This window comes from Terrapene carolina, unplaced genomic scaffold (assembly GCF_002925995.2).
Source record: "Terrapene carolina triunguis isolate 2854851 unplaced genomic scaffold, T_m_triunguis-2.0 Scaffold21, whole genome shotgun sequence".
NCBI lineage: Eukaryota > Metazoa > Chordata > Testudines > Emydidae > Terrapene > Terrapene triunguis.
Genome location: NW_020664372.1, coordinates 8,939,272 through 8,963,081, shown reverse-complemented (window position 1 = coordinate 8,963,081; position 23,810 = coordinate 8,939,272).

Sequence of the window (23,810 nt, the reverse complement as noted above, 5' to 3'; positions counted from 1 at the left end):
GACAACACAATACAAAGATTTTGTTAATTGTCCTTTCACACCCATGTAGAGGCTTCATGCAAAACAATTCATCCCATAAGCTTGAATACTGGAAAAAGGAAATAAAAATAGCTGATGATTTTTTCTTTTCATTTCTTTTGCTGTTTGGACTCTCACAGGACTGGAGCTATGAAACAGAAGCAGAGATCCCCCAAATCAACCTGGATTCACCCTAAAAGACATTCAAAGATGATGGATTAGTACAACTCCATCACCTTTAAGAGCATAGACTGTAACTCATTTGTGTATATATACTTGCCTGCTTTAACCTTGTAATAACTCTCTCATTTCTTTTTTCCTAGTTACAGGATTGGCTACAAATGTTGTCTTTGGTGAGAAATATGAGGTACACAATGACTGCGTTAAGTGACTGCTTGCTTGGCACTGGAAGCAACCTAAATATTTTGTGATCTTTGATGTGTAGCAACCAACTATCTTGGGTGGCAAGATAAACTGGAATGCCCAAAGGGACTGTCTGTGACTCCATGATAAGACTGCTATAGTGCTTCAGGAGTTCACATTTGTTACTGGGTTGGTGAAATCTAATTATACAACATACAACCAGTTTGGGGCCTCTGGCCTGAGGTTGGCACTCATGGTCATGAACAACTCCAGACAGCATGACACTTGTGTTACGTGAAATGGTAAGTGACACTTCCTCTACACAATTCATGATTTTATGGACCTCTATTACATCCCCTTTTAATCCTCTCTTTTCCAAGAAGAACAGTTTGCTCCTCTATTGACACCTTAATTTCAGACAGTTTCTCCAATTTGTCACTTTAAAAGAACGGCGCTGGTGTGGGACTCTCCCTCACATCCCTTGCAGTGAAAACTGAAACAAAGAAGTAAATTATCTTCTCTGTAAAGGCCTTGTCTTCCTTGAGTGCACCTTCAGCATCTCAGTTCTCTAGTGGCCCCATTGATTGTTTGGTAGTCTTCCAGCTTCTGATGTACTTCAAAACATTGCTGTTAGTTTTTGTGTCTTTTGCTAGTTGCTCTTCAAATTCTTTTTTGGTGTGCCGAATTACACTTGATTTGCCAGAGTTTATTCTCCTTTCTATTTTCCTCAATAAAATGTGACTTCCAATTTTAAAAAGAGGCCTTTTTGCCTCTAATTGCCTCTTTTACTCAGTTTTTTTAGCCAGGATGGAATTTTTTTGGTCTTCTTACTTTTCTTTATTTGTGGTATGCATTTAGTTTGAGCTTCTATTATGGTGGTTTTAAACAGTTTCCATGCACCTGTCAGGCATTTTACTTTTGTGACTGTTCCTTTTAATTTCTGTTTCTCTAGCTTCCTCATTTTTGCATAGGTACCCTTTTGTGAATTTAAATGCTACTGTGGTGGATGTCTTTGGTATTCACTCCCCCCCCCAGTATGTTAAATTTAATTACATTATGGTAACTATTACCAATCAATTCAGCTATATTCACCTCTTGGACCAGATGCTGTACTCCACTTAGGACTGAATCAAAAATTGTCTCTCCCTTTGTGGTTTCCAGGAATAGCTGCTCCAAGGAGCAGTCATTAATGGTGTCTAGAAATCTTATCTTTGCATCCTGTCCTGAGCTGACATGTACTCAGTCAATATGGGGATAATTGAGATCCCCCATTATTTCTGGGCTTTGTGTTTTTGTAGCCTGTCTAATCTCCCTAAGCATTTCACATCACCATCACCATCTTGGTCAAGTGGTCAGTAGTATGTTCCTACTGCTATGCTCTTAGTAGTCAAGCATGAAATTTTAATCTAGAGGGATTATATGGTACAGTTTGATTTGTTTAAAATTTTTACTATACTTTCCTCTCTGGTTTCTTTCACATATAGTGCCACTCCTCTACCAGCATGTACCTACTCTGTCATTCTTACATATTTTATACCTTTGTATTACCACATCCTATTGATTATCATCATTCCACCAAGTTTCTCATTTCATACCAGGAACTCAAGTTCACCCATCTTATTATTTAGACTTCTAGCATTTGTATACAAGCACTTATAAAATTTTGTCAATATTTAGTTATCTGCCTTCATGTGTTGCAATTCAATGGGATTCTGTTTCATTTCACCGTTTCTCTTCAATTTCTACCTAAACTTTATCAACTTCTATCCTCTCCTCTTTACTAGGATATAGAGTATCCCCTTTAATAAATCCTCCCCTAAGGGATATTTCTATATGAACTGTGTGATCCTCTGTATCTGTTAGCTTAACTCCAGACCTTAGTTTACAACTACACCTTTTTAAATTTTAAATGCCAGCAATCTGATTCTGTTTGGACCCGTCCTTCCTGAATCATAAAATCATAGAATATCAGGGTTGGAAGAGACCTCAGGAGGTCATCTAGTCCAACCCCCTGCTCAAAGCAGGACCAATGCCAACTAAATCATGCCAGCCAGGACTTTGTCAACAGAGTCCTCCTTTCCCAAAAGGTTTCCCAGTTCCCAATAAACCTAAATCTCTCCTCTCAACACCATCATCTCATTCACACATTGACACCCTGCAGCTCTCCGTAACTGACTCATCACATGAAACTGGAAGCATTTCAGAGAATGCTACCACGGACATCCTAGACTTTAATCTCTTATCTAGCAACCTCATTTTGGGCTCTAGGACCCCTCTCTTGCTTTTCCCTATGTCAGTGGTGCCTACATGTACCATGACCACTGCCTCCTCCCCAGCACTGCACCTAAGTCTATCTAGATGACTAGAGAGGTCTGCAACTTTTACACCCAGCATGCTATTCACCGCACAGTTCTCTTGGTCATCACCAACCCAACTATCTGTATTTCTAATAATTGAACCCCCATTATTGTTATCTGTCTCTTCCTAATAACTGGGTTTCCCTCTTCCACAGGTAAATCTTCAGTGCAAGAGGATACCATGACATTATCTGCAAGGACGGATTCTACTTGTGTCTCCATATTCCCAGGAGAGCATCTAGAGCATTGGACTACGTGGTATTTTGGCCTCCCCTGTATAAATATAATGTAATTAGAGCAAGGCGACTGGAACCTGGGTCTCCCACCTCAGTCCTCTAACCGGTGGGCTATACAGTCACTCTGCCCCAGTGGATATTTAATTTATATAAACTGGTCCGGCCCGCTTCATCAGAGCACCCTAGAAGTTAGTGTACTCTCCTAGGAGGGAGGAGACCCAAGTTCATATCTCTCCTCCACAAGAGACAGAGAGATCCATGTCCAGGGGAAGTGCTGTAACCACTGGTCTAAAAGTTAAGGAGACCACCACTTCCTCCTCTGGCTGTTTTGTGTGGGTTTAGATAGGCTCTGAACACACCTAATAGTTCAGACCCTTAAGGCAAGCTATGAAGGATTTAGGATGGAGTTAAGTACTGAGTTGCTGGGCAGTGTCAGGATTTAGGCAGCTTCGTGTATACCCAGTCACTGAAACATTAGTGTCTTGGGGACTTTAACAGTGGAAATTTAGGCACCTAGGGAACTTAGGCATCTACAGTGTTAGTCAGCAGCTAAGCAGGGCTTTTGTGCATGCCAGTTGTTCAATTTAGGCACCTAAGTCCCCCTTGTGAATCCGATCCTTACATCACATATACAGCTGCCAAAGGGGTTGTGTGCATACAGATTCTAAAGCCAGTATATTCGGATATTAATATATTAAAAAATACTTAATTGAGAACCCACTGAAAATCAGGCATGTGTAATCATTACAGACACAGTTTAATGGATTCCTTATTTTTGCCTGTGTATTTTATTGTTCACCAGTTTATTTCTAGCCATCATTTTATATCGGGGTCGTCAACCTCTGGCACACAGCTCGCCAGGGTAAGCACCCTGGCGGGCCGGACCAGTTTGTTTACCTGCCGTGTCCGCAGGTTCAGCCAATCTCGGCTCCCACTGGTCGCGGTTCGCCACTCTGGGCCAATAGGGGTGGTGGGAAGTGTTGGCCAGCACATCCCTCAGCCCGCACCACTTCCCACAGCCCCCATTGGCCTGGAGCAGCGAACCGCGGCCAGTGGGAGCCGCGATCGGCCAAACCTCTGGACGCGGCAGGTAAACAAACTGGTCCGGCCCGCCAGGGTGCTTACCCTGGAGAGCCCCGTGCCAGAGGTTGACGACCCCTGTTTTATATGAAATCTAAAGGCCAGATTCAGCCCTGGTGTCACAACATGCTCTTCAATAAGCTGCATTCTCTTACACTAGGGATGAATTCAGCCTCTTGTATATACAAAAGTCCAGATCCCTTATCATACTCTTCAGCTTCCCATTAATAACCTGCTTTACTATGCATTGCTGTGTCAGGGTTAATCTCCAGAATTCCTGACAAGTGGAAACAGAAATTAGGCAAGACAAAATATTGCCTGGCCTAGCTTCACTTGTTTTTATTTCTTCTCTTTTTCTTGATCTTGCCATTAGAGTCACAGAGCTTTCATTAGATAACTAAAGAAAGCTCATTTGCACAGGAAATCAAGGCAGTGTAAAAGTGCTATCCAGTACATCACAGAAAGCATGAAATATCAGCTGAGTTATTACTGAAAAACCCAAAATCTATACAATGATCATGTTGCTCATTATTTAAGTTATGTAATTTTATCTATAGAAATTAAAGTGGTGAATTATTGGAAGGGTAATTAAAGGAGCAGATGAGAAAGTGAACTGCACTAAGGAGAAGAAAAGGCTGTGAATTAAGATTAATTGATTTTTCCAACTTTTAATGGGAGCTCCTAGAAATATTGTGCCAGAAGCAAGCACAATGTTTCCAGGGGGCACAGGAAGACTGAAAATGCTGCTGCTACACCCTTGTAAAGATAACCCCATTTGCTCCACTTCTAACAGAACAAATGTTTTAGTGTAGGAAGCTGCACATATGGGGTTAGTATCTGAAACCCGACAATAGGCTTGATCATGCAAGGTTCTAAGCACTCTGGCCCCACTCTAGCAAAGCAGCTTAGCATGTGCTTAACTTTAAGCAAGAGTTCAGAACATGCTTAAGTACTTTGCTGAACTAGAGCCAGAATGTTGAACATTTGGCAGAATTGAGCCCTAAAAGAATGAGGAGACCATATCAACTAGCCATTCCTGTATTTAGAGCCTAATCCTGGAACAATAAAGTCAATGGGAACTTTACCTTTGATTTAATGGGTACAGAATCAAGCCCTTAAATCTGCAGAATCGATCCAATCCTGAAAAGTGAGGACATTACAAGAGTAAGGAGGCATATAATGGATGAGAAACTATCCAAAATGAAACAGTAGGTGAAAATCCAATGACTCAGATTGGATACATTCCTTGCTTTCGGGAGGTGAGAAACAAAGTGGATCTATGGCCTGATCACGGCAGGGAACACCTATAGCACTAAATTGCAATTCTACAGAATCCTTGTTAATGGCATATATTACAGGATATACATATTAATGTGATGTATATATTTATATTACCATGAACCTACTGAAAATGTAGACCTTTTCAAGATGCTTTTAGTATAATTTAGAAAATCAACTTTAGACAATTATTTTGGATTAGGTAATGGCAAATGCATGATAAATAAATTTAAGAAGGCTCTTGAGGATATGAAACTATTATTAAATTAGAACGTCAACTAAAATGACAAGGCCTGGTGATTACAGTTTCATTAGTTGTATATTCGACAGTGTCACCTAACAGATTTGTTGATTGCACATAATTGACTGTTCTTTCAAAATTCAGCACAACAGAGTCTCTCTCTTTAAAAAAAAACAAAACAAAAAAAAACATTTTAAAATCCAGACAGTTTCCTTTAAAGGACAACTGCAAGGCTAGAATGAAAGTGGAATTGAGTCCGTTATTATTATTTTATATGTACACACACACACTGACTGGTAAATGTTGGCATCACTGGGAACATAAATATGTTTAAACTTACTTTTCATAAAATTATTTCTCCTCTATAGCTTCTTGATTCACTAAAGTCATCCCAGAATATATCATTCTGACACTGCTGATAAAATCAGCCCCATGCAGTGCATTCAGGCTGGTTGTTATTTTTCCCGGAATGATTTTTCTTACCCATCCCTAGAGATGTTTCATCCCTAGCTCTCTACTCAGCCAAAAAAAAGTTAAGCATGTTTATTATGGTAGTGCTTAAGGACCAACCAAAATAGGGACCCCATTGAGCCAGGCACTGTCCCTTTCCCAAAGAGCTTACAATCTAAATGGACAAGACAGACACAGAGTGGAGGAGGGGGTCTAACACAAGCAGAGTGATCGATGTGGTAGCAGCTAATGGCATGAAATCGCCATATTTTCAGGGGTGGGTTAGTTAGGAGGGGTTACAAAAAAGGGAAAGAAAAAGTGACGGGAAAGGGGTGAGGAGAACAGGGCAGGGTAGAAGAGGGTAAGAGGAGCAGGTGTGGAGTAAAGCTGAGGCAAAGATATTGTGAAGGGGCTTGGCAAGGACAGCTAATCAGCACAGGGCAAAGAAAGTCCAGTCAAAACTATAGGAAGTAGTCTGAATGTCCAGAAGTCCCTCCTTTTAGCAGCTTCTGCAGTTACTTCTTCCAGCTGGGGTCTGTGGCTGGCTCCTCTCTGCATTTTTCTCCCTAGGCTAGTGGAGGGGGCAGCACCTGGATCACAGTGTCATGTAGCGGGGTGGTCACCCGCTCCTGCCCTGAAAGGGTTACAGCCAGCCCTGGGAGAGGACTGGGGCTGCGAGCCAAAGACGAGGTTGATGGGGAAGGCAGCCACAGCTGGGGCCACGCCCCAATCAGGCCACAGCTGGCCCTATAAAAGGCTGTGGGCCAGGAGCTCAGGCAGTCTCTCTCTAGCTGTGGAGAGATGGGCCTGGCTGCTTGGAAGTGCAACAGGGTACCTAGAGTGGAGTAGGGCTGAGAGAAAGACCAGAGGAGCTGGGGAGCTCCAGGCTGGAAAACCCCCAGGCTGCAGGCCTTGGTAAAGGCTGGGAAGTACTGGGGTTGCAGAGGTGCAGCCCAGTGTAGGCAAAGGCAGCAGATCCAAACCCCCCTTGCTGATGATGAGTGGTATAGACTTCAGTCTGCCCCAGTGAGTGGGGGCTAGACGGTGACTGGCAGTAGCCACTGAGGTGAGGTGGGTGTAGAGGGTTGGGAGTTCCCCTGGGTGGGGAGACCCAGAGAGTGGGGGTACTGCCAGGGGGCAGCACCCAAGGTAAAGGGGCACTGAGGTCCGGGAGGGACATGGGGGGGCCTAAGGCAGGTGGGACACTTGCCAACAGAGGGCACTCTGGAGCTGGAGAGCTAATTCCAGGATGACCAGCAAATACCTGAGAATAAACACTTGAGGTTTGGGAATCACTTGCTGATATTCATAACCTCTGAAAATATATTTCATGCCTATTATTTTTTGATTTGCTTTGACAGATATATTAATTAGGTCTTTCCAGGTCTTACATTAGGAACTCCAATATTATAGTGATGGGTGCTATCTGTGGCAGAAAAGAGACTACTGTTTTGGAGGGGTGCAATTTTTGGGTACTAAATTTGAGACAATTTAAAAGGGCCTGATGTTCAGAGGATGGATGCTGAGAACGTTCTGAAAGCCTCCTTAGGGCATCCCAAATTAGGTGTCAAAAACAGAAACACTTAAAATCCCCAGTCATTTTTTAAATCTCTACCAAAATGAGTTTGAGAAAGTAATTCCATATTACAATTGTGTTAAAACAGACCAGCTTTTAACTAAAATTCTAGGGCTCAAATGTTCCAACCTCGAGACTTGAAATATGGATCTGGATTTTGCAGCTTGGCTCCATTATTGATTATAATTTTAATGGAGTAGACAAAGCATATTGGTGCTCCTGCATATGTGGAAAAGAGACTACAGTATTGCAGTACTATAACAGAAAAAAAAATCCTAACTTTATTATCCTCAGACATTAAATACACTGCAATTCAACAGCTTTTTCCATTACTTTCTGTTTCAGATTTCTACATTATGAGCTATTGTCCAAGGACAGAATCTGCCCACAATAGAAGTTAGTAAGTACAAAATAAAAGTTACAAGAATACAGAGTCTATTAACTTGTCTGGAAGTAGCTCTGCTCAATTGCACTTGCCTCATTGATTAGCAGCTCTCTTGTCCATCTAAACATTGGAAGAAGAGCCAGCATATACCCACTCTAACTGAGACCTTCCAAACACCTTATTAACATCTAGCAATATATGATCATAAGTATGCAATCTACTTCTCAATGTCTTTCACATTCAAATCCCTAACAGTTCCAGTGCTCCTCATGTCTTTGAGACTAAGTTCAAATCTATTACATGTATCCCAGACAGTTTAAAGTCCAACAGAATATTGCATATTTACACACATTTCAACTTTAAATATTCAAAACACACAACTATAAAGCTCTCCATCTTTCCCTTTCATGCCTTTCTTATATTTTATATGAATATAGAAAGATGCTTTACAATTTTGTAGGCCAGAGCCTCAGTTTTATACATTAGCATAGCTCAATTGACTTCAAGAAAGCTATTTCCATATACACGAGCTGAGGATCTTGCTTTCTGTTTTCAACAACTGGAAGTGATCCTTCTCCACCAGTCTTCCTCCCTGCCCTCCCCATTATAATTATATTATATTATATTTATTATATTACAGGGATTGGCAACCTTTGGCATGCGGCCCGCCCAGGTAAGCCCCCTGGCGGACCGTGTCTGCAGGTTTGGCCAATCGCAGCTCCCACTGGCTACAGTTCACCGCTCCAGGCCAATGGGGGCTGCAGGAAGCGGCGCAGGCCGAGGGATGTGCTGGCTGCCGCTTCCTGCAGCCCCCATTGTCCTGGGACGGTGAACTGAGGCTAAACAGCCGAACCTGTGGACACGGCAGGTAAACAAACCAGCCCGGCCCGCCAGGGTGCTTACCCTGGCAGGCTGCATGCCAAAGGTTGCCGATCCCTGTTATATTATATTATATTTCAAAAGGATAAAGCTAGCTGTATTTTATTTTGTTTTTGGATTGTGGAACTGTTCTTAAACGGTAAGTTACAGAATTATGTATTTTTTAAAAGTAACCATAGGCACATCTACACAACGCACAGCAGGGAGCCTCCCAGCATGGGTCAACAGACTTTGGCTAGCAGAGCTTGCACTAGTGCTCTAAAAATAGCTGTGCAGACAGTGTTTTGAAGTTGCAGCTTGGGCTCTGAGGCCTAGGGAGGAGGGTGAGCTTCAGAGCCCAAGCTCCAGCCCAGGTACAACCTCAAAGCATTGTCTACATGGCTGTTTTTAGAGAGCTAGCACAAGCCGCACCAGCCCAAAGCAATCAAACTGGACCAGGAGGCTTAAACCGGACCAGGAGACTTACTGTTGCAGGCTGTGTAGACCTATCCTATAAGGGTGGATCCAACTTCACTGAAGTGAATATGAGTTTTTTAATATGGACTTCAATGGCAGTAAATAAGTCCCATGGTGTACATGAAAAGTGTCAACAGCCCTAAAAACCAAATTTATTTATTTAACTGTGTGGCAGGGTCCACTCACCCCTGCCTCTGCTCAAGCCCACAAACAGCTCAGAGACCTTTATGTTGGTAAAACACCCGGTGCAGTTTATTTACAGCGTAAGTTCCCACCACCTTTGCACATTATACAACCTTACTTCAACAGTCATAGGGGGCCCTCAGCTCCTGAGGCAAGCAGGAAGAGCAAGTGAGCAAAAAAGCACTGACTCACACACACACACTCTCTTTTTATCTATCTGCTTCCCCTCCCCTTCTTTCTTTTTTGTAGTCTCTTCCTAATGGCTTAATTAGCCTTTCATCTCTCCTCCACTCATCAATTAGTCACAACTCTTCTTAACAAGGTCTGTTCTGCAGTGTTAAATTGGAGCTGTAATGACCAGAGTGCTGGCTCAGGCTATGTCTACACTACTAATTATTTTGATATAACTTATGTTGCTCAAGGATGTGAATAATCCACCTCCCTAAGCGACATAAATTATACTGACCTAAGTGCCAGTGTGGACAGTGTAGCCTATAGGATTAACCTACTTGCTTGCATATATATATCTTTTCTTATAGTTTAAGTATTTGGTTTATTGTAATAGGCTTATAGATTTATATTAAAGTAAATTGGCTGTAATGCATAGGGACCTACAGGCCATATCCTGTATGTTAAACTAAGGCATATCTATATTAAGACTTTTAGCTAGATAAGCACCCACACATATGTCTAAGACCTTTTATCTAGACAGATAGACAATGGAAGAATGGTATAAGGGGGTTTCCGAGTTGGTCCCCACAGACTTAACAGGTACACCACAAGGAAAGAACTGAAATGACTAAAAAGAACAAAAATAACATATGTTCATAGGTATATGTCACCAATACGCACAAACATACTAGCCTATGAAGTAAGCGTACCCTAACATTTTGTGGGTGAGGAATGAAATTTGGGCATAGGAGGAAGGATTTCCAGCACTTGTGCCCTATAAAAGAGGTGACCCACCTCACTAGAGTATTCTATTTCTACTCTATCTCTCTTCCTCTTCTATTCTATTCTATCTACTACGACTACTACTATAAGTAGGCTGTACTTGTTCTTCTTAACTTTCTAAGTTTCAAGGGAACTAGGCTAAGCTTGGTTTCCCTAAGCTTTTGTTTTTAGTTTTGTTTATGAGGTTTTGATTTTAAGTTTAAGTTAGTCAATAAACCCTAAGTTAGCTTTGATAGCTCTTGGCATTAGTTTTTTCTAAGCACTGCATCTCTCACTCAAGAATTGAGAAACCTGAACCGGGAGGCTGGTCCTGTGTCTCTTACCACCAGGTTATCAAGGAAGGGTGTGAGTATATTAACCAAAGCTTTGTAGCATATAATACTATATTACCATATGTGTCTTTTGAATACAGTAATGCAATTGTAACTTTGTAACTCTGATTATTTTACCATTTAATTACTATTTCATTGATTTTAATAAGTCTTTAAGGCTATATCTGTTTCAGTGTGAGCTTCCTGTCATACCCCCGAGAGTCCTTTGTAAATTCTGTGGAGCCTGATTCGGGACAAGAACTTTTATCTTCTGATCAAACAGATTGGAGAGCCTAAAACACATACTATCTAAATTAATATTATTAACATCCTAAATCAGACAACAATAGCACTATGTCAGCGGAAGAGCTTTTCCCGCTGACATAGCTACCACCTCCCAAGAAGCGAGGAGTTATTAAGCTATCAAGAGTGCTCTCTCCTGTCGGCTTAGAGCAGGGATCGGCAACCTTTGGCATGCGGCTTGCCAGAGTAAGCACCCTGGCGAACCGGTTTGTTTACCTGCCGTGTCCGCAGGTTCAGCCGATCATGGCTCCCATTGGCCACGGTGCGCTGTCCCAGGCCAATGGGAGCCGCGGGAAGCAGGGCGGGCCAAGGGATGTGCTGGCCGCCACTTTCCGCGGCCCCCATTGGCCTGGGATGGTGAACCACGGCCAGTGGGAGTCGCGATCGGCCGAACCTGCGGACGCGGCAGGTAAACAAACTGGTCCGGCCCGCCTGGGTGCTTACCCTGGCGAGCCGCGTGCCAGAGGTTGCCAATCCCTGGCTTAGAGCGTCTTCACCAGAAGTGCTACAGTGATGCAGGTGCATCAGTGCAAGTGCGCTGCTGTAAATGATTTAGTGTAGACATAGTCTCAGTTGTGGTTGCCCAGCACTCTGTCACAAACTGCAAAACATATCCAGTGTGGGCAGTGGAGGGGCAAGATTCCATGATGCTGTCATTCTACTCCACCCCAAGAAGGAGGAGCCATATCTTAGAGAAAAATAATAGTTCATGCTCTATGACTAACCCCAGTCCCCTGCTTGCCATCCTTGCTGAGATTGCCAGTAGTTCCGATTTTGATGTGAAGTTATTGTATTCACTTGGAAATGAGACCATTTCACAGAGGGCACCAAATGTCAATGACTTTTGGTCTGCAGTGAATTTTTGATACCCAGAAGGATTATGGCAGGTGCCAAGAGGCAGTTCTGTCACATCTTCATGATCTGTTTACAGAAAGGTATATAGTAAGGCCGTGTCTACAAGAGCACTTATGTCTGCAAAACTTTTGTCACTTAGAGGCATTAAAAACACACCCCTAGGCAACATAGCTTTTGTCCATCATAAGTGCTCGTGTGAACTGCACTATGTCACTCTCCCACTGACATTGCTATTGCCACTCATTGAGCTGGTTTTATATCGATGGAAGTGCTTTCTCCCATCAGGCAGTTATATGAGCGATCTAACTGCAGCACAGCTGTATTGGTACAGCTATGCCACTGGAAGCTTGTAAGTGTAGACATGGCCTAAGAAACACACAAAGCCATTGTGACGTTCACCTGGTGTTATCTGGACCGGTGATCTGCTAGGTCACTCCAATCCTTGACTCTGGGAGCCAGCCTTACCCTGCTCTGCTGTGAGAACCCCCACTCCTGGGCTGTTCACGCACAGCCTCTGGCACGTAAGCTGCTCCTTGGATTGTGCAACCGAATGACACTAGCCAATATCTCTGGTCCCAGACACAACCCTAGGAACTTCCGGATTCAAGTGTCCAGTTATGCCCACTGGACGCTGCAAGCTTATATGACTTCATCAATTTAACAAAGAAATTGATATGTACCAGGCTTGTTATCCTAAGGAGAGTCTCTGACACACTTCAAACCAAATGAACTGCTTCAGGTAGAATAAAAAAACTAATTTATTAACTACAAAAATAGATTTTAAGTGATTCTAAGTCAAAGCATAACAAGTTGGATTTGGTCAAATGAAATAAAAGCAAAACACATTCTAAGCTGATCTTAACACTTTCACTACCCTTACAAACTTAGATGCTTCTCACCCCAAACTGGCAGGTTGCCCTTCAGCCAGGCTCTCCCCTTTGATCATGGCTTCAGTCGCTTTGTGGTGGTGGTGTCTGTAGATATAGGTGGAAGAGAGAGGAAGAGCATGGCAAATGTCTCTCCCTTTTATCATGTTCTTTCTTCCCTCTTGGCTTTGCTCCCTCCCCTTCAGAGTCAGGTGAGCATTACTTCATCTTAGTCTCAAACTGACCAAAGGAACGGGGTGGAGGGGGATGACTCACTCGAAATACCAACAGATCCTTTTTTGCTGTTTAGGCCAATGTCCTTTGTTCCTGTGAGGCTATGCTGGGTTTGACCCACAGATGCCCTGATGAGGTGTGAACTACCACTCTGCTCTTGGAGAGTTTTTGCCTGGGCTTGTTTTAAGCCATGAAGACACATTTTCAACCTCATAACTATATACATGAAATTACAGCCTATAATATTACTAGAACAACAATGCTCAGTGCATCATGAGCCTTCCGAAGTCACCCGCCATGACAAACTTTGCTTTGGATACCACACAATCATTTTATAAGGATGAACATGGGGGTGTAGGGTGTTCCCCCGAGGAACAGAGAATCACAGCCACTTTTATTTTAACATCCTTGTGACTGTTCTCATCGCTTGATGCTTCTTTTCTGTTAGTATTGAGAAGAATATAAATCAAGTTTGCATATTGACTTGGGTGTATTTCCCAATTCAGTTGCTAGACACTGTTCAGCAAATCTGGACATTCTGCAAAGATTTTCCAGGGCTTTGAAACAATCTCAGGAGGCGATGAAACAAGTACTTTGACAACTGCACATCTAGTTTTGGCAAATAAACAACTGTGCACAGAAATTCAATAAAGGAAAGTTGAAACACTAATGTCTGCCCTCCCACGTCTGTCTCCCCAGATGTTTGCAGCTAGGGTTTATTTAATACACCACCCTGGTCTCTATAGCATAAGAACTCTGTCAGCTGACTGCATTTCTACAACAAAAACAAATGGTGGCATAGAAAAGAAGTGACATATCATAAATACATAGACTGTTCTTACAGCCACAGCACCATATATCCCCTCTGACTCATCTTTCTCTGCTTTCCTTTTCAAACATTGCTGCTTTGTACAAGGGAAAGGCAGAATTTAAAAAGAACCCCACCTATCACACAAAAATAAGTAAGAGCCTGATTCTGCAAGCTGCTGAGTACCTTCAACTCAACTTCCATTAAAGTCAACAGTTGCTGAGGGCACAAAGCACTTTGCTGGATTGGGTCCTGTGAGAGAAACAGCGTTAGAAAATATCCATTAACCATTCTAAGTAGCTGGAAGGATTAAATTTTAATTAGGACATATTTACACTACAAAGTTAAATCAACTTAATTTAAGTTGACATCCAGCTGCTGCAGCAATTAAGTCGATTGAGCTTATCCATACCATGCTTATTGCGTTGGTGGAGTGCCTCCTCACTAGCAGCACTTGCATCGATGCACAGAGCAGTGTATTGTGTGTAGTTATCACACAGTGCAACTAGCCGCAGAGGGTTTTGGGAAGGGCTTGCAATGCCTCATGGGACAAAAACATTGTTGCAGGGGGGAATGGGAACATGGCTTCAACCTCCCTTGATGCAATTTATTCCCTCCCTTCCTTCCTCCCTCCCCTGATATCAATGGCAAACAAACCATACTTTTTCGTGCCTTTTTTTCAAAAGGCTGGCTTAGGCGATTGTATGCCATAGTCTGAGAAGCATGTATCCTTCTCAGGTATGTAGTCTTGTTGTGAGCATTACAAACATCTTGTGCCTTATCCTGCAGTATTTCCAGAGCCAAGACAGGAGCCACTGTGCAGAATATTGCAATGTCCTTCAAGCACCCCGGTGCAAGTCATAGAACTTAACAATTCCTGGTTGTTTGTGGCAGTCGGGCAGCAGCTGAACACAGTGGAGCACCGTTTCTTGTCCTGGAAAACGAGCACTGACTGGTGGGATTGCATCATTATTCAGTTATGGGATGATGAGCACTGGCTGTAGAACTTTTGAATACAGAAGGCCACTTTCTAGGAATTTTGTGCAGAGCTTTTCCCAGTCCTGAAGTGCAACAACACTAAAATGAGACCTGCTCTGACAGTGGAAAAGCGAATGCTGAACGCTGTGTGAAAGTTTGCAACGCCAGACTGCTACCGGTCAGTAAGGAATCAATTTAGAGTTAGGTGCTGTTGTGATCCAAGTATGCAGGACCATTAATCAACTTCTGCTAAGAAGGGTAGTGACTCTGGGAGATGTGCAGGACATACTGGATGGCTTTGACATGATGGGGTTCCTTAAATGTGGTGCGGCAATCAATGACACTCATATCCTTATCTTGGCACCAGTCCACCTTGCCAGAGAGTACATAAACCAAAAAGGATACTTTTCTATGGTATTGCAAGCACTGGTGGATCACAGGGGGTGTTTCACCAACATCAATGTGAAATGGTTGAGAAAGGTGTATGACGCGCACATCTTCAGGAACACAGGTCTGTTCAGAAAACTGCAATCAGGGACTTTCTTTCGGGATCACAAAATAACCACTGGTGATGTTGAAAGGCCAGTAGTGATCCTCAGAGACCCAGCCTACCATTTTCTCCTATAGCTCATGAGGTTGTTCACCAGCCACCTGGACAGCAGTAAGGAGTGGTTCAACAATAGGCTAAGCAAGAGCCAGTTGGTGGTGGAATGTGACTTTGGACATTTAAAGGGTCGCTGGTGCAGTTTGCTTACTAGTTTAGACCTCAGTGAAACCAATATCCCTATTGTTATTACTGCCTGCTGTGTGCTCCATAATATCTGTGAGGCAAAGGGAGAGAAGTTTCTGCAGGGGTGGGGTATGGAGGCAGATGGGCTGGCAGCAAATTTTGAGCAGCCAGATACCAGGGCAATAAGAAGAGCCCAGCAAGGAGCTCTGTGTTTCTGGGAGGCTTTGAAAACCCATTTCAGTAATGAGTCATAGTAATGTGTGCCACTTATCTGCGTTGTGCCTTTTCATATCATCCTTTCGATTGCATCCATTTCCCTGTTCCTTCCCCCCACCCCCCCACCCAGCCCCGCATCCATGGAAATGTTGACTTTTATTGCACAAACATAAAGTAAGTGGTAACCTTGGACAAACCATGAGATAAAATTGGGAGGGGAGAAACCAAGGCAGCTTGTCTGTGATAGCACAGTAGTCTTTCCCATCAAAGGCCTTTGAAATGCCTCCTTTTGTTCTTAATACCCTCCCCCGGTTTGAGTGGAAAAGATACCTCCGTTTCCCCCCTGCACCCACCCTCCCCACCTCCTGGAACATTTGTGGGAGGAGGATTGGAAATATGGTGATGTTTGCAGGCCATTCTGCAGGGGCTGCAGAGGGCATCTACCCTCAAGCTGTTTCTCTTGAAACTCAACCAGACACCTCCACGTGTCTGATTGGTCCTTCATAATCTGCAGCATCTCATCCTGTGTGTCACATTGGTGATCCTGGGCTGCTCTCCTCCTCTCACTCTAAGCTGCATGGTCAGGCAGCCGCCCAGGAGCGATTCAAGTGCCTCACACTTAATTAGCAGAGCTGCGCACATCCAGCAGCATGTGTTCAGGTGCCCCTCCCCCCACTGCTTTACAGACACCTTGCTCCTGCAGCTTCTCTTGGGACCCTCCTGCTGGCTGCACAGAGTGGGGGAGGGGAGTGCTGATGTCACGGTGTTCCCCTCCCCCTGCTTGCTCACTGCTCATCTACCCCATCTCCACAGAGCAGGGGAGAGGGGACAGGACTCAGGACTCACAGCAGCTCTGAGGTCTGAACATGACTTCTGAGTGGTGAGTGAATGCCTTAAAGAGACAGTGCTCGGTCTCTGAGACTTCCCCAGCAACCAGCACACACAGGCTCTGTCTCTGTCTCTCTCTCTCGCTTTCACACACACACACATTCTGTCTCTCCTCCTCCCACCTGCCCATGTACCCCATCTATGCAAAGCGGGGGAGGGGAACCTGGCTCAAGAGGAGCAGGAGAGCTTTCAGTGAGAGCTTTAAAGAGACAGTGCAGAGCATCTCTCAGGAACTTCCCTAGCAACCAGCACACTCTCTCTCCCTCTCTCTCTCTCTCTCACACACACACAGAGTCTCTGTGTCACTCACACACACAGTCTTTCACACAACTCCCAACACATACTTGTATTAGTGTTGTTGTTATTTCTTGGTACTTCCTGCAATGTACATATATTCTCTGTCATTTTATTCTTTCAAAGTGTGTTATTTTAGTTTTTTGACTGGTCTGTGCATTTCATAATTTTTATTTCTCTCTTATATGTAAATTTAATCTGAGTAGAAAATACCTAACCTGTCCTAGCTGGAGTAATTATTCCTATAGTAACTTTTTAAAAATATATATATTATATCTAGGTTTTTTGTATCTATTGGTGGCGCACATCCCCACATGCCTCAGTGCACATAAAATTTTTTATTCCGCACATGGATGGAAAAATTAAAGGGAACATTGCTCCATGTCCATCTCCAGTTTTTCAGACAGTGAAATCCTCCAGGCTCTTAGCTCCATGTCAGCTGTCCCAGAGGCATTCGTTATCCTGTTGAACATGTCACCATACAATCTCTTTTTTCATGTTCACAGCTGGGAAAGCCTCTGCACCAGTTTGGAGGATGAGCTGAAGGCTAAGCTTTCGACTGTCAGGTATGCAAAGCACAAGGTAACTATTGTCAATGCACACCCAGGGTCTAGTACAGGGGTTCTCAAACATTGCACCGTGACCCCCTTCTGACAATAAAAATTACTACATGACCCCAGGAGAGGGACTGAAGCCTGAGCCCGCCCAAGCCCCACAACCCTGGGGTTTAGGGGGAAGAAGCTGATGCCCAAGGTCTTCAGCCCCAGGCAGGGGGCCTGTAACCTGAGTCCCAACGCACAGGGCTGAAACCCTCAGGCTTTGGCTTCAGCCTCAGACAGTGGGGCTGGGCTTTGGCTTCAGCCCTGGGCCACAGGAAGTCTAAGTCAGCGTTGGAGACACCATTAAAATGGGGTCGTGACCCACTTTGGGGTCCCAACCCACAGTTTGAGAACCACTGGTCTAGTATAAAGTTACTATTTAAAAATCACTCCCCTTATTCCACTGAAGTGCAAGACAGAACATAATCAGTCTCCCTAGCTATTCAGTGAAGCGTTTTGCTGTTCCAGCCTTGGTGAGTTTAGCCCAGGGACGCAGGCAACAGGCCTTGTGCTGCAACTTGTAGGCAACCCACATTGGGAGCACAGGTGGGCAGGTGGACAATGCCCCCTCCCCTTAGCAACGTGGACAGTGTGCGGAGACCAGGGACCAGTGTTGAGCCTCCCAAAGTGTGATTCATGTCCAAGATGGCTCTGGGAGTATGGCAGTGAGTTGCGGCAATGAGAGGAAACCCACACACCCCTTCCCTTCATGCTGATGGTAGCAATCTCCCTGGGCTTGCAGATTCTTAGGTCAATGCCAATCCCTGCCACCTAAACCACTGCCATATTAGGGAAATCAAGGTTGAGGGACCCAGAAATCACCATGGTGGGGGGGCACTTTCTCTATTGTTTGTGGTATGAGCACTTGGAATGAACACGTCCACCGTCTCTCCTAGGTGACCCTATGCGATTTCAGTCTCCTGAGGGTAACACAGGCAGCAAGGGAGCAGATGCTGCAAGCGTCTGGGTACAGACCTGGTCCTTCTTCTACTATGCTGTGTACTGCAATGATGCCAGCAGAATTAATACTGGAGTGGCATGGGAAAGTGTCATAGTGTGGAATAAATAAATAAGGCAGCCCACCCCAGAAACCTCTGGAAAGGGTTGCAGACTACCTCCATGAAAGTTTCCTGGCGATCTCCATCCTGTGCACATAAAAATCTTTTCCAGGGGGGCACCCTCTGCATAACTGGAGAAGCACCTGGGAATCAGATACCCACCCCATCTCACTTTTTCTTCATATTAAATATAAAATATAAGCACATGTAACCCCTACAGTTTGATTGGAATTTCATACTCACCAGAGGAGCCTTCCCCATCATCACGCTCAGCCACAATGCTGTCCTGCGACCAGCTGGACTGCTCCAGGTTTAAAAATAGCTCCTGACTCTTGGGGAGAATGGATCCTCCCGCTCACCTGTCTCCCATTCTCTTCCTCCTCTTCCTCATCCTTTTGTTTTAGTTCCTATTCCCCAGATTCAAGCTGGCAAGTCTCAATGAGACTTAGCAAGTTTCATATATTTGTATTTGCAAGAAAGGTCTGTTTTATATTGCACTATTTTCCTATTTGGGTTACTATATCGTTGGCTGTTAATCCTTTGATTGGAATGGATTTGCGTCATTGGCCATTCCTCATAACAATGACATGGCAGGGAAAGCAGAGCTAATTTTTGTGTTGGTTTGTTTATTATTGTTTCAGTAATTTTCATTATTTTTCTTAAACGTGTCACTTTTTTTGTATAAAGGTTTGAAACAATCAGTATTACTTAAATATGTAGAAGCAGCAAAGAGTCCTGTCGCACCTTATAGACTAACAGACGTATTGAAGCATGAGCTTTCGTGGGTGAATACCCACTTCTTCGGATGCATGTAGTGGAAATTTCCAGAGGCAGGTATAAATATGCAAGCAAGAGTGAGTCAGGCTAGAGATAACAAGGTTAGTTCAATCAGGGAGGATGAGGCCCTCTTCTAGCAGTTGAGGTGTGAACACCAAGGGAGGACAAACTGCTTTTGTAGTTGGCTAGCCATTCACAGTCTTTGTTTAATCCTGAGCGGATGGTGTCAAATTTGCAGATGAACTGAAGCTCAGCAGTTTCTCTTTGAAGTCTGGTCCTGAAGTTTTTTTGCTGCAGGATGGTTACCTTTAAATCTGCTAATGTGTGTCAGGGAGGTTGAAGTGTTCTCCTACAGGTTTTTGTATATTGCCATTCCTAATATCTGATTTGTGTCCATTTATCCTTTTACATAGGGACTGTCCAGTTTGGCCGATGTACATAGCAGAGGGGCATTGCTGGCATATGATGGCATATATTACATTGGTGGATGTGCAGGTGAATGAACCGGTGATGGTGTGGCTGATCTGGTTAGGTCCTGTGATGGTGTCGCTGGTGTAGATATGTGGGCAGAGTTGGCATCAAGGTTTGTCGCATGGATTGGTCCCTGAGTTAGAGTTACTATGGTGCGGTGTGTAGTTACTGGTGAGAATATGCTTCAGGTTGGCGGATTGTCCGTGGGCGAGGACTGGCCTGCCACCCAATGCCTGTGAAAGTGAGGGATCGTTGTCCAGGATGGGTTGTAGATCACTGATGATCTGTTGGAGAGGTTTTAGCTGGGGACTGTATGTGATGACCAGTGGAGTTCTGTTGGTGTGAAATGTAGAAATGTTTTAGATTAAGTGACACAAACAAAGATGTAATTTTGATTTATAACATCCACCTTATTAATAAACATTGTGTGCTCTGTGTAAATTGAGATTTTTAAACTGTGTAATAAATGTTGCAGCCTGTACAGTGTATGCCAAAATGTCACTAGGGTCCCAGTTCAGCAAAGCACTTAAACATGTGTTTAGCTCCCATTGATTTTAATGGGGCTTAAGAGTGTATTTAAACGCTATGCTAAATTGGGGCCTAAATATGACACAAATTAGCTGTATTAAAAACATCTCATCTGCTATTCCTGCTCTTGCTAGGCCTAGTCCTGTAGAGTTCTGAGTTCTCATGCAATGTTATTAAGAAGTAACAACCCCTATTTAGCTAATGGGAGTTAACGCCTCTGAGCATCTGAGAGGATCAGGTTTGAGGCACTGGGTACTATATTTGTTCTCCTTCTCTAAAATTAACTGAAGCTTTTGGGAGTGGTTGTTGGTTCTGGTGGGTGGGGCAAAGATATTTTTTCCCTATTGCACTAGTTCAGCCAGAATTTATTGGCTTGATACAGGAATTGCTGGCTGAAATGCTATGCTCTGTATTCTGCAGGAGGTCAGAGTAATGATCATAATGGTCCCTTCTGACCTTACAATGTATGAATGTATGAATCTAGAATTTCATGATGGGCTGTCGCAGCACCTCAGGCTGTCGCAGATGGAGAAAGCCAACAGTATTTTGTATTTGCTTAAAAATTTCAAATAAAAATAGAAGTTTTCACACATGAGGAAAACTATAGATGTTTAAAGTCAGGACTGACATTTCTGGTCATCTAATCTGACCTCCTGCAGAACAAAGGCCATGGAAAAGATTTTCATTAGTAAGCAACTTGCTAAAGATGCAAAAACTAACTGTAAAAATTTATTTAAGTACATCGGAAGCCAGCCAAATAGACAGAGGGGCCTATAAATGATAAAGATATTAAAGGAGCACTCAAGGAAGACAAGGTCATTATAGAGAAACTAAATTAATTATTTGCATCGCTGTTCACTGCAGAGGAAGTGGTAGAGATATCCATATCAAAGCTATTCCTTTTGCACAACAAATCTGAATTACAGTCCCAAATTGATGTGTTGATGGAAGATATTTTAGAACAAATTGATAAATTAAAGAGTAATAAGTCACTGCTCCAGATGGTATTCACCCAAGAGTTCTGAAGGTTCATTAACCATCTGAATAAAGAGGTTAAATATGAGGTGGCAAGGTTTGCAGATGATACAAAATTATTCCAGATTGTTAAATCCACAGCAGATTGCAAGGAGTTAGAGGGATCTCACAAAACCAGATCACTATGCAACAGAATGGCAGATGAAATTCAACACAGATAAATGCAAAGTAATGCATATTGGAAAAAAGAATCCCTAATGTACACATACAAAGATTGGTTGTAAATTCGCTGTTACCACCAATGGAAGAGATCTTGGAGGCACCACAAACAGTTCTCTGAAAACATGTGATCAATGCACAGCAGTGGTCAAAAAGGCAAACTGTATGCTAGGAACTATTAGGAAAGGGATACATAATAAGAGAAAAAATATCATAATGTTAAAATATAAATCCATGGTACACCCACACCTTGAGTACTGTGTCCAGTTCTATCCATCTCAGAAAAGATATAGTAGAGTAGAAATGGTTCAATAAAGATGATTAAGTGTAATGAACGGGCTTCCAAATGAGGAGATACTATAAAATGTAGGGCTGTTCAGCTTAGAAAAGAAATTACTCAGGAGGGATATGATAGAGATCTAAAAAGCATAAGTAGTGTGAAAAAAGTGTCATTTACCCTTTCATACAATAAAAAAAAAGGCATCACCTGATGAAATTAATATGTAGTAGATTTAATACAAACAAGAGGAAGTACTTTTTCACACGGCACACAATTAAGCTGTCGAACTCATTGATTTGGGATGTTGTGAAGACCAAAAGTATAATTGGGTTCAAAAAATTGAAGGATTGGTCCATCAATTGCTGATAGCCTAGGTGGTCATGCTCATGCCTAAACCTCTGACTACCAAAATCTGGGAGTGGAAGACAAGGGTGGATCACTCCATGATTGCCCTGTTCTATACATTTCCCCTGAAGCTCTTGTACAGGCCACTGTTGGAGACAGGATACCGGGCGAGATTGGCAATTCTCTGACCCAGTATGGCAGTTCTTGCATTTTGCATATAGTAAAATATGGAGAAGGAGCTATGGGTTCAGATATGGATCATGCCTTTTTTTTTTACATACAGGCTAGTATTTGGGTTCATATTTGATGACATCGAAATCTCGCAAGCTGTTCTTTGTATGTTTGTTTTTAAAGAGGGTGTTTTGGCACATCCAAACCACATCTGGAAAACGGTCTCTCCTAGTTCATCTGGAAACAGGTTTGGATCTTAAGTTTCCAATCTGAACCCTCCTGAAAATTCAAAAAGATCTGGATATAAGGCTCCAATTTTGGCCAAGATATTGGTCATCTATCTTTCTACCCCAACACCTTATCTGTTACTGTGTTGATTTTTCAATGATGCTGATGCTCCAAGGTAGTAGTTATGATGTGCTTTCCCTAGTTTACAATTTAAAGAAGGAACATTCCAACAGACATGTTTAGGTCTTTCAGATGGTTAATTCTGAGAGTAACTTTTGAGCCCATAAAGTCTGGTCTTGTAATTTATTTGAACTCACTCTTCCATCCCTAACAGTTTGCTGTGCAACAGATTGAATTTGACTTAAGACTGTTTCCCAAATTCTTATTAACCAAAGTTGTCTTGTGAATGATTTATTTGTTTTTCTACTTAAAAAACGATAAGTTCAGAGATATTAATCACAATGAGTGCAATTTAATTGAATACTTCAGAAAAAATACATCATTTATAATAATTGAAAATCATTTAATTAAAGATCTACTGTGCTAATTGTGCAACATCTCTTTATAGATGAATACATTAACTGTTTATTTTGCTTTTTAAAGTGTTTGCTGGGAGAAGAATTGGAAAATGTAGATGTTGTCCACATAAATAGATTTAAGTAATATTGTAAACTTCGGGCACTGCTCTAAAATGAAATGTGCTTTTTAAAAGTATTATTTTTACATTCTTAATGAGGTTGTGTAAACTAAAATGAAATTAAACAAAAGCAAATTGTTGATTTGTTTTTCCATGGATGAAACTACATATTATTTTATACAGTAAGTGGAACATAACGGAGATAATACAAGTTAGAATAGTGAGAGTACTGTGCAACAAACCCTTTAACTGGTCCCAATTACTGTAAATAAAAAATGAATAACTATCCTACAACACCACTGCAAAAGGAAGCAGTGCCAGACTACGCATTTTTACACAGTGTAAAATAATTATTCCCTTTTTGTAAAAACAATCCCTCCACACCAGTGGTGGGCAACCTGCAGCCCGCAGGCCGCACGCGGCCCATCAGCGTAATCTGCTGGCGGGCTGCGAGACAGTTTGTTTACATTGACCGTCCGCAGGCATGGCTGCCTGTAGCTCCCAGTGGCTGCAGTTCGCCGTTCCTGGCCAATGGGAACTGCGGGAAGCTTTTCTCTCAAACAGAGGGAACCTTTTCTCTCAA